Source organism: Micropterus dolomieu, linkage group LG22, assembly GCF_021292245.1.
Source record: "Micropterus dolomieu isolate WLL.071019.BEF.003 ecotype Adirondacks linkage group LG22, ASM2129224v1, whole genome shotgun sequence".
Classification (NCBI taxonomy): domain Eukaryota; kingdom Metazoa; phylum Chordata; class Actinopteri; order Centrarchiformes; family Centrarchidae; genus Micropterus; species Micropterus dolomieu.
Window position 1 is genome coordinate 21,293,948 of NC_060171.1, and position 12,059 is coordinate 21,306,006.

At 40.3% G+C, this 12,059-nt stretch overlaps 1 long non-coding RNA gene across 1 annotated transcript; it reads left to right on the plus strand.

The window, feature by feature from the left end:
- The first annotated feature begins 3,304 nt into the window (after nucleotides 1–3,304).
- On the plus strand, nucleotides 3,305–4,024 carry LOC123961989. The gene is made up of 3 exons (XR_006822819.1): nucleotides 3,305–3,375; nucleotides 3,619–3,722; nucleotides 3,820–4,024. It is a non-coding gene; the product is annotated as an uncharacterized LOC123961989 (long non-coding RNA).
- The last annotated feature ends 8,035 nt before the right edge of the window (nucleotides 4,025–12,059 follow it).

Below are 12,059 nucleotides of genomic sequence, written 5' to 3' on the forward strand. Positions count from 1 at the left end.
TCTGCCTGTGCCAAAGCATGCATAATGTCATGAACCTGTGTTGTTCAATACTTTACAAAAGGTATAAATCAGATCTAATAAAGAGTGGAAAAGACCTGTTTCCAGGAGTGAGTGAGACAGAGAGATTGGCAGAGTGGTTGGCCGTGCTGCTGCTGCTGCTGCTGCTGCTACTCTCCCTCTTCAGTGTCGCAGATCTCCTGCCAAGATGGACGAGTGCTGCGCTCCTGGTTTCAGAATTTTATCACAACCACACACACACACACACACACACACACACAGCCAATCTTCTCTCTGCTTGGCTGCACTACCCACACCCTGACACTATTGCTGCCATTCACACTTACATAAACCAAAGGCAGCCGTGAAGAATGAGCCAGTGGCATGCTGATAAATATTGCAACAAGAGGTGCAGCAGTTCCATGCACACAAACAAAAATAAATGCTAATGTGTACACCAGACAAGGGCTGACATAGTCTAAGTGATTTACAATCCATGGCCACAAAGAAATAAACCATACGTGTCAACAAGCTCTTAGTTTTACTTTCTTTTTGAAAGCTGGCTGCCACAATCATCAGAACATATCTCATTCCACTGACTCCCTGGGAAAGTTTTAATTATCATAGAGGAACCAATATAGCAGCCTATTCCCTTATTTGAATGGGAATAGTATAACAAGGGATAGAGAACTACCCTCGGACCTTTGTTTGCATTTTTCACAGTTTTTTCACACATGATTTGTTTAACTGGGAAGCCCAAGATTTGATGTTGAAATTATCTTGGCTGCTTATATAGGCATAACAATGTGGGAAGTTTGAAAATTGCACATCTTGCCAATTGATTTCTGATGAAATCAAGGGAACTTTAAACACAATGACTGGACCAGGTTTCAGAATTTGGCAGGATGAAGTTAATATATGGGGTAGAAAACCTTTGACATCAACAAAATAAAATACTGTTACAATCTTTATTTTAAAAAAATGGAAGTGTTTTTTCTTTCAAAAGATATCTTGTTGGTACATATATCAGCAAAATGAACATAAACTTGCCTTGCCATTCAAAGTTACCTGAATACTAGTTTTTACAGGAAAGAGTGTATCCCTTTTATATTTGGGCATTCATATAGCCTACCTATAAGTTGAAATAATGTGTCACTCCAATAGGATTCACTATCATGGTTGATCTTGCTGTAATCCTGAACTGTGGGTTTATGTTAGAAATAATATCAGGACTTGAGAAAAAATAATAACAGAAATTACATTTACTAAGGTTACATTTTCTGTGATGTTCCTGCAAACGTCAAGGCATTTTTGATTTGGTTATCAATGTGTTCGTAGATGAACAACCAGACCAATTTTGGTGCAGAAGGCTCTCCTGCAGTGCTGACATATTAGACCCAAACTGATAGGAGCTGCGAGGTGCTAGCAGTTCTTGCTTTCCTGGCTGCTTGCTTGTTCGTCACTTCAATTCATCATATTTCTACAGTTTTATTTTGCTGTCTTGCTACACCAGGTCACTCGATTACAGCCTTGCTCCTGTCATTTGTCAAAAGCAACAGCCAGGCTTTTTATAGAACATTCCAATTTGTCTTTAAAGCACAGCCTTGGACAGTCAATTGGATGCTTTCACACAACTAGTGAAGTCATGTCTTGTATGTATGGAGGATGTATCTAGCCCATATCAACTCCTCTTTGCAGATGATTGTGCTTTCTGTACTGATGCAGGGCAGAAATGCAGGATATTTGTTGATTTTTCAATCAACAATGATTTTTGAAGAATTTAACAACTTCAGTCTCAAACCAAATTGTAAAACAGCCCTCATTCAATAAAGTACTGTCTTAATAATAGGGCTGGGCACATTAACGCATTATTATCGTATTAAAGCATTAATTCATTAATGCCAACAATTATTTTATCACACGTTAACGCAGTTTTTATTATTATTATTTTTATTTTGAAAGTCCGTTGCTCACTGGCTCTAAATACACATACAGTCAAACCATGGGTCACAGGAGGGGTGGGATGTTGATCAGCCTGCAAATCACCCACCCAAACAAGCAGCGGAGGGAGGATTCGGCAGGCTACATTGGATGCAGCGTGTGGGAGGAGTAGATAAACAAAAGCAAGACAGGCGAACAAATGCTATAGCGACGTTGATAGCTACACACAGCATGCTGATTAGTATTGAGATGTCGGTCTAAGGAACGTTTTTAAAATCACGTCTTTGCTTGGCCCCGAAGGGTTGCTCTTGGCTCCGGTGAACACGAGACAAGCGCAAGTAAATGGCGGGCAATCTATGGATAACCATGGCAACGGCTTCTGTGCACTAAACAGCTGTAGCCTATTTAACTTAAGTTATAGGCTACATAACTTTGCCTGATAGGCCTTCATCAACTTTTGCGGGGATGCTCTGCTATGCAAATTCCCTCCTGTTGATGTCCTACTTACAAAACATTAATAGATTCTGGAAACTCACAGCGAGGATCAGTCTCTCTTCCAATCATTTGTGCTATGTGTCGCATACAAAAAGTTCAACACAATTCAACTTCAGCAGCGTGTACGTGAGACGACCACTTCACCTCACTCTAACAGGGACAATTGCTACTGAACATAGACTGTTTCTGCTGCTCCCTGATAAAAGACAAATGTTTCTGCTGACAACTGTTCAGAAAAAAAAACAAGAGAACAGATTTATATTCAGAAGGTGCCTGTTATGACGTGAGGATCGTGGCTCTGGACTCTGATGGTAACTTGTTTTAACAAGCTAGATAAAAGGTAATGCCTTGGCAGTGTTAAATAGCTTTGGTTTTATATTTGATTTGATTACATTAATGTTTAAGTTGAGATTTACAAGAAATATTTTATTGCTACGGTGTAAAGGGAATACTGCACGTAAAAAGCATCTATTTGTTTAAAGTGTTAACATGTTATTGGACTTTTGTGTATATAGCAGTACATTTAAATTAAATGTGCGCAATCCACTAGTTTACAATTCATTATTCAATTTCGTGCATAACAATGCGATTAATAGCGATTAATCTCAGAAGATAATACAATTAATCGCGATTAAAATTTTTGCCCAAAATCATTGCCCAGCACTAGTTAATAAGCACCAACCTGCTCCATGAAAACCCTTTGTGAAGCCATGCAGTACTATCAGCGTACAGCCTCTCAATGTTGTTGAAACATTCAAATTGGCAGTATTCCACTTTAAAAAAGTGAACAAGGACAAGAAGTGAACTGCAGCAAAGTAACCAGAGCGAATGGTATGTCAGGGCACTGTATTCCCCAGACAGTTTCCACTTTCATCCTAAATGTCTCTGCAAATGGACAAGTGACACTGTTGGAAACTGACTTTTCATCACCTGACAGTCAAGGTGAGTCAAACTGAGTGTAAACATTAAACTTTCCAAATGAAGTGTTACTGAAAATTCATCCGATAAACCACTAATCATTGGGTTATCTATTTCACTTACATAAGATTATACAGATGTCACCCAAATTTTCATGGTACTTTAAATGCTCCCAAATGTCAAACAATGGCCATGTAATGCCCTCGGCTTCTTCCTAGTTGAGACTTGCTCTGTTATTCTCTCTCTCTGTTTGTGCTTTGACTACAGGAGTGGAGTCAGGTGTGCGCAAGTCAGGCCACCACCTGCCAGTCATCATCATCACTCTGCTCCACTTCAAATACCTTGTTCCTGCTTCAACAAACAGCCAGATTGTAGATTCAGTTTCCTAGTCAGTCTTGGGTCAGCTTAGTTAATTCTGTTTTGTGTGTTTTGAAGGTTTGGTTAATCCTTGTTTCCTGTGTCTTTCAGTCACCCCACCTGGACGTGACTTCTAGCTCTGCTCCTGTTCACCTTGGATCCTGAACACTCATCCCTGGATAGCTGGACTCCCTCTGCCTGATAATACTATCTGCTTTCCTGCCTGGCTCCGCTCACTCCTCTGGCTTACGGCTCTAACCCAGAACTCCCCTGAACCACAGACTCTGCCCCTCATTCAATAAAGTATTGTGTTAATAAATCCTTCTTTGCACTAATTTCCTGCCTCAGTGTGCTGTGTTCTGAATTTGGGTTCCCACATTAGTCCAGTCATAACAGACTTAAAATGAGAAGTCTGCCCATTTTAAAAAGATTTTCACCATTCACACATAGCTAAAACATGCAAGATGTCTGTTTCAAAACTTCAGACAACACTTGAAGAAAATGTACCTTTATTAAGAATGAGGCAATGGAGGGGTTTAATGGCTTTATAGGAAAGAATTGAGTGGGTTTTGGCTTTAAGTGTTACAGCTGAAGTTTGGCTGTCCCGTAAACCCAGACACCCTTCTGATGGTTGATTTTAGTCACAGGTTTATATAAAGGCAGAAAGGTGATTAGAGAGAGAGGATTTAGAAGGGCAATTAAAAGCAGACCATAGCTCACTGAGCAAGTTCCTTGATTAATTCCACATTTTTTTCCGGCACACAGATTTTTTTTTCTTCTGATGTTATTCCTCTATCTCCCTTGCCATGCTATTGTTACACTCACACAGACCCCAGAGAAAAAGTGCTGTCTGGGCAACAAGTTTAGGAACTAATGATACACAAGCAGCAACAAAAAATACTAGTAGGGTCATCAGGGTACAATTTATGAGCCAAGGTTTCACATAAGGGATTACGGTGTGTGCACAACCTGAAACATTGTCTACACTTTAAAGCCGCTTTGGGTTTCAGTGTTGTCCCTTATAAATCACTGTCACAAGTGCATGTGAGGAGTGTCGACCTGAACAGGAGTCATGATAAAAATCTAATCCCCTTTAAGTGATCCCAATGTTGGACTAAGATGTAACTGGACGGCCCCAGTCCCTTAACGTGCTGAAATCATGACTAAACCAGCATGACATATTGCTATTCTGCTTTTAATTAGGTCAGAAGACAGCCCTTTTCTGAATTTTTATCCCTCTGCGTATAAGACCCTGGTGTACTGCAGTCCCATCTGCATCAGGAACAACCGCTCCAAGACCTAGTAGTGACCCACAAGTCTTTAAAACTGCATCATTGCACAACTAACATGCAAGTATTTCTTCAAAACAAACAAAATTGTAAACACATTGAGAACGAAGCTCTAAATATGTATAATCAGGGTTGCCAATTGATAAGAAAGAAACCCATTATAACTGCAAAATAACAACTTTAGGCTATTTTTTGGCCCTATTATATTTTTTTGCTAAATAATCCATGTAAATTATGATGGGAGCTTAATTATTTACCCTCAGGGTAAAAAGAGTTTTCACAAAGGTTGCTCAGTCTGTGCTTTGCTGCAGGGTTATCGTGCATGCTGATTTATCCCACAGGGCAGATGATGTTTTCATATTATTTGACGTTATTAAAGGCGTTTCAAATACATACTGAACAATTCCTCTACATACTACAGCCCTGACTAAATATCTGAAAATATCTACTTACCTAATATCTACTTTGATGATAATGATGATAATTATGACTCTGAATCTAAGCCACAGAGGGAAAAGTTAGTTCACAAGGACACAAATAACACATGAATTTCCAACTTGTTTATTTTTTCATTCAATGCTTCTAGGCTCATTTATTTGCGTGTCCTTTATTCATTCCACTGCAATCTAAATGGTAATGTCAACGTTCTGTGTATCCTTCAGCGTCATGATTATCACGTTGGATCAGATCACCAACTGGCAAGGTGTGCAAGTCAAAATAAATATCTAAAATAATCCTTGTTTGATATATAGCATAATAGAGTGCACATGTTCTTTAAACAGAGATATCTAGTGTTATGATGAACTGTTTATGTGTATGGTGAATCTGCAGGATGCATCAAGATCCTAAATCAAGATCAGGCTGTAGGACCAAACCTTGAAACCAGTAGCCTTGAAAGCCTGAGGCCAAATCACACTTCTACAGGCACGAAAACATTGCAGCAGTCAGCACAGAAACACAAACACCACAATCTATCCTATCACATATCCCTCCACCAGCAGAACTAGGGAGGCCAGGAACCTACTCTACACTAAATCACAAGTCCCTCAGGAATTCGGGGCTGAATAAATGAAAATCCAGACACATACAACACTACTGTTACCTGAGATTTGAACTAACACATGTTGTTAGTGTAAAATTAAATAAAAGAGTTGTAGACATACAAGTCTGAGATCCGATTCTAAAATACTTAGTAGTAGTCCATCCATCCATCCATCCATCCATCCATTGTCAACCGCTTATCCTGCGTACAGGGTCACGGGGGGCTGGAGCCAATCCCAGCTGACACTTAGTAGTAGTGCTACTTACAAATAAATAATTAGGCTGTGGACTCACAAAATGCTCACTTGTGGTCTAAAACAGCTAATCTATTGATTTATAGAGAGCAGAGAAGTGTTATCGCATTCTTGTTGGACCACGGCACTCTTTGGCAAGTAAGACCGCTATTCCACCCCAAAGCAGCAAACACCCGCTCACCCGACATCCCTCTCTAACGCCTTCCGGTCCCCTCCTGGCTACTAGACATAATGACTTACCACCGCCAAGTCAGAACTATTTGTCAGGCACTGAAATGTAAAAAAAAATAACACTAAAAGTGGAGGTTCCTTTTTAGCTACAACTCATTCTGGCAAGAAATTAAATTTATGAGAAGGTTTGTCTACAATAACACATTAAAGCCCTATGAGACGGGAATGCATGTTTTTATTCCGCCTACAGGAGGAGAATTCAATGGAAAGTGGAGGAAAGGAGTAGTTCTGGTTAGAGTCAAAGTACACTGCAAATGTACTCAAGTGGTTTTTTGCTGTAGAGAGACCGTCTGTTGGAATTGGACAGAGGCATGTACTGTATCTCTGAGGGAACTGAAGGCATTTGGTATCGTGGTCAGGTTGGATCCAGAGCCAACGTTAAGAGTGTGCCTCGTGTCTCAAACAATGCTTTTGAGTTACAGTGCATTGTTTGAGGTTAGGGCATGTGGTTGAGTAGAGGTCTGGTGCACATTGTGAACTCCGCTGTCTGTGCTTCTTCATTTACATCTCTGCAGTCTCAACAAAAAAATGGTGTCTCTGAAGTCACAAGAGTTTAATGGGATTGACATGGCAATGACATTAGAAAAGAGGATGACAGTATACTAAGCTCCATTAATTGTGATACAATAAAATCATTTTAAGTTTAAACTGGATTTATTATTATTTGATTTATATGCAAGGGATTGACGGGTAGTCAACCCGCAGTAGGTACCTATAACACAGATTTTGATTTATAGTTGTAGCATCGTATTTCACCCATTGACATCACCTCTGCAATGCTAGACATATTTCATTGTTAATTAATATTGTATTGTTATTAATAATGTGCTTTACATTCCCCACAGTAACACAGTTCCATTTACTTTGTCATACAGAGCAAGAGTGAACTACACACATAGATTGATAGAACTGGAGTTCCATCGAGGTAACTTATACTTCACCGGCATTTGAAACATGTAGGGGGGAAACACAAGCAGTCAATCAAAGTTCTTGCAGTTCAGTCTCCATGCCGTGGCCCCGGTGTGATGTTACATTTTTGAGGAGACGTAACCTCAGGGCCTATGCACATTGATGCCATGGGTAAACAGTAGCCCCTAAATGCAGAAATATAAATCCAGCTTTAGGGCCTAGTCTATAGTCCTCCTCTTTTCAAATAGTATTACATTATGACATAATCCCAAGTCCTATAGCCAAAATCAAGCTTCAAATAAGCTTCACTACAAACCAATGGGTGAAATCATCAGGACAGCCGCTTTTTCTACAGTGTAGCCAGTGTTATGTGAAGTAGGTCAAAGATTTACTACCAAAGCGCCAGGTTAAAGGGCTTAATTATCTGACCACACTTCCCACTTTTAATATTACATGTATGGTTTTTCTGAATAAAGGAAGGAAATACTGTATTTCCCTGGATTATCATCAGTCCTGTGAACCACTCAGTAAAAAAATATTACTATGGATGTGTCCTAATTTTAACAGGTTGTCTGACCTACGCTGTCATGGATTGTCTGAAAAATCACTTTTTTTCCAAATTAACACGGTTTTCATAGAGGAGACAGCAGGCAAAATATGCAAACAGGCTTCAGAGAGCATGTTTACTCTGCAGTGCAAACACCCAATAAACCTGTCTGGAATGTACAAGTGAGCAGTGGAGTATGTAAAAAATTAATACACACACACAGACACACACATACACTTAGCTAAGAATGGAAGTGTATTAAGTGTGGCTAGCCAGATCCATTAACTATCAAAGCATATCATCATTCAGCTGACATCACTGCATTGTGAGCACCAACACCACAGAGCCAAGGAACACTGGGAAAAGCTATTACAGAAGTATAAGGCTGGAATTGTTGTTGAAACATACCGGTCATATTTCACACAGGATTTGTTTCAAGCCACCTACTGCAGAATATATATTTCTTCCATATTGTGTAATACATTTAGAAGCAGCTACAACAGAAAATATCAATTTTCAGCATCAATGATAATTCCAGTGACAACTAGGAGCCTGCTACTTAGGCTTCGCCTGCCATTTGGGTGGGGGCTTAGTGAAAGAGGCTAGCAAAACAACACTCTCCAGCTATGCTAATTGGCATACTTTCACATGGGCTGGAATGCTATGATAACATCCACCTCTATTCCCTGAGGAGGCCTTGATCCTGCAGGCGTTCACTGGGTCAGGGGACCTTGATGTGGATGAAAGCAAGGTAGAGGGGCTCCTTTATGGATATACAGAACGGGGGATGGTCTCTCACTCTTGGCCAGACACGTGGTATTTTGATATGTTGGGGGATGCTGATGCTTCTAGCAATGGTGTTTTGATGCATCAAGGGGATAGAGGGAGGCTTTGGCTAAAATTTCTGTCATTTAGGGGCCTCTGCTGTCAGGTAGCTGTCACACCCCATGCACAGTGGGAGGCTATGATGCAGGGGGACTACTGGGGAAGTGGGGCGGGTTTTGGGACAAAGTGGAGCCCTGTCTCTGCAGGGATGGTTACAGAGGCATGGGATTGATGGGGTGGTGATGAGAGATGGAGATGTCAGGGAACAGACACCCATTCAGAGTGGGACCAGTAACAGAGGCCTACTGGGGAACTCAGGGGCCCATCATCACCTCCACTCTCTGGCCTGGGCTAGAGAGGAGAAATTGGGGGAGGGAAGGATAGAGAAAAAGAGGGGACTGTCCAATAGGGTTCACCCACATACCCCCACTCTGGGTTTATTATTCTGGCGTGTGACCTGAGCAGAACCTACAGTATGTGTCCACGAAAGATGCTGTGAATCAATTACTTCTTTATGCTACCCAAGTAAACTAGAACTACTGCCCACAGTTGTATGCCTCCACCAATCAGTCAAGTTGCAGTTTACATCCATGTCTGTCAAGACTCATAATCTATGGCAGGACTTGAATAAAAGGTATAAAGTGTATGTTTTGGCTAAATGGAAGTTACCACTATATTGATGATACATTTGCATTATTCCAGTGAATTTACATTATTGAACTGATTAATGCAGGATTATCATAGATGTATTGGCTAAACAGGTACACATGTACTGTACTTGATTAGTATGTAGAGATGGATTCTTATAGTATAGCTACACGGTATGTAGTACATCTGTTTTCTCCTGGCATTTTTAGACACCAAGACTCTGAGCTGTAGATGAAACTGACTCACTACCGGAAAACATGTTTCGTGATGTCACACTGACCGCGTCCTTTGATAACCAAATTCTAATCAGTTCATCCTTATGTCCAAGTGGACGTTTGTGCCAAATTTGAAGAAACTACTTCCAGGCTTTCCTGACATATTGCGTTTACAAGAATGGGATAGATGGAAGGACAAACCGAAAATATTTTGCCTCCGGCCACAGCAAACTCCAGCGCGGAGGTATAAAAACAACTTCACGGTGCAAATAAGTGTGTCATGCTAGTAGGCTGTGGAGAAGAAACAACAAACCTAGCTGGATTCCTCGTGTAAAGGGCATGACATTTTGGGTCACAGCTCCATCACAGGGCCTCCCAGATATTTCTGAGAGCTGAGACACACAAATATGAGACTGATAAGAATCAGGAAGTTAAGGTCGTTCCAGGTTCCAGAGACTGCAGGTGATATTCATATATAAATGTAAGTAGGGATTCAATTTTGTCTCTCTCGATTCCAATAAATCAACTCAGGTTACCGATTATCGATTCGATAGCTTTAATTTAAAACCTCTTTGCATCATTTTGGTAATTTATTTTTACTTTATTGATAGTTCAAGGTAATTTTGAGTTGGTCTCATCTGGCCGATGCTGATCTGGTTAATGAGTCAGTACCGGCCCTAATTCTGATCTGCACCAGATCAGTGCATGCATAGATGTAAGGGTATGGTATATTCCTGCAATTGGAGATTAGACTTTTTGTCCTTTCCAAATCATAAGTCACATCCTCTATGTTAATTACTTTTTACTGGTCACTCAATACTAATTTTGCATCTCTGTAAGGCAATGTACATAACACTTCTATTCATGCATTATTGTGTAAGTGTAAGTGTTTTATGTGTGCATGCTCTGTATGTATGTATGTATGTATGTATGTTTCTATGTTTCTACGTAGGGGAGGGTTGAGGTGCTTTTCACTCCTACCTGCCTCCCTTGGCTGTTGCTACATACACACAGCGAGAGAGAGATGGATGAATCGGCTATTGTTTGGGGGGCATGTGGCATATAGGTCAAGGGACAGAGTAACCAGAGACAGACCCTCTCCACATCCCCACCAGGGAGCTGAGCCAGAGAAACTCTAGTCACGTTCAAATAAATTCTTTCCTGTCCAAATTGACACCCTTCCGTTGCCATGGTTTGGCTTTGGTTTAGTTTACAGTAATTTGGAGTCTGGGTGGCACAGGAATGTAGTGAGGGACAGAGGCTTACGGTGCACTTAAGATGACTTACGTGTTCAAATTATGGGGTGGGTTTCCAACACTTATCACTTCTCGCATATACAGAGAGGTTTACCTGCTGCTAGAATGCAACAAGTAATTTTAAATAATTACTTGTTGCATTATTTAAAATGGGTTAAATATAAATCCTCAGCAAAGCCATACTGTTGTTGAAATTTAAATCTCTCTTAGTTCTTTCTCTGTAATAAAAGCTTAATTATTCATCACTCCTCACGAGATAATTATTGACCTATGGATCCATATTTCTTTACTAATGTCATACTTAGTCTGTGTTGGTAAAAAGGCTCTGATTGAAAGTTGAATTCCTTTTTATTACCAGCTATCTCATACTGTATCATTTAGTTGAGCTAAATGGGCATAAAATTACCCATTTTAAGGTAGGGTTAACTGAAGGTACTAACCTCATGTGAAATATACTGCTTTGTGTTCAAAGTCAAGTAGATCATATTTGAAGCTGCCTCCAAGCTGGGCCAAACCCATTCCCAGCCAATGCATCTGCTCTTAATAAAAAACAATAATCAATCAACCTCGTGTGTGTGTGTGTGTGTGTGTGTGTGTGTGTGTGTGTGTGTGTATATATATATATATATATAGTTTGCTTCAGTATAGACTGCCCCACAGCAGGAGTGGACTTCACATACTCATGACCAGTAAAGCTAAAGGATTCAGTTTTGGTCAGTTTCAAACAATGACAGAACTACATGTGGTACAGTCTTAATTTCAACAGGCAAGATCTAATAAACGTTTCCCATGTACACAAGGAAGACAGACACATGGTGTTCATAAGTGACACGGTGCTCTCCTTGCTAAAAGGTAATGGAATCCCCACAGCACAGAGAAATTAAATGCACACATGGATGCACACATCCACAGCCAGACAACATATCTCTTACACTCACTCTGTTTCCTTGTCTCGTCCACACTTTTTACCTTTCATATACTCATAATCTAGATTGTCAGCACTCTTTTCAAATTTCTGTTTTAATGTAAAAACCTGTATTCGACTGGGAGATGAGGCATGTCTGGAACATATATTTTAGTTAGCGCCCATCTTTCCTTCTCTGGCTAATAACAGGGCAAGTACGACTATCAGCACA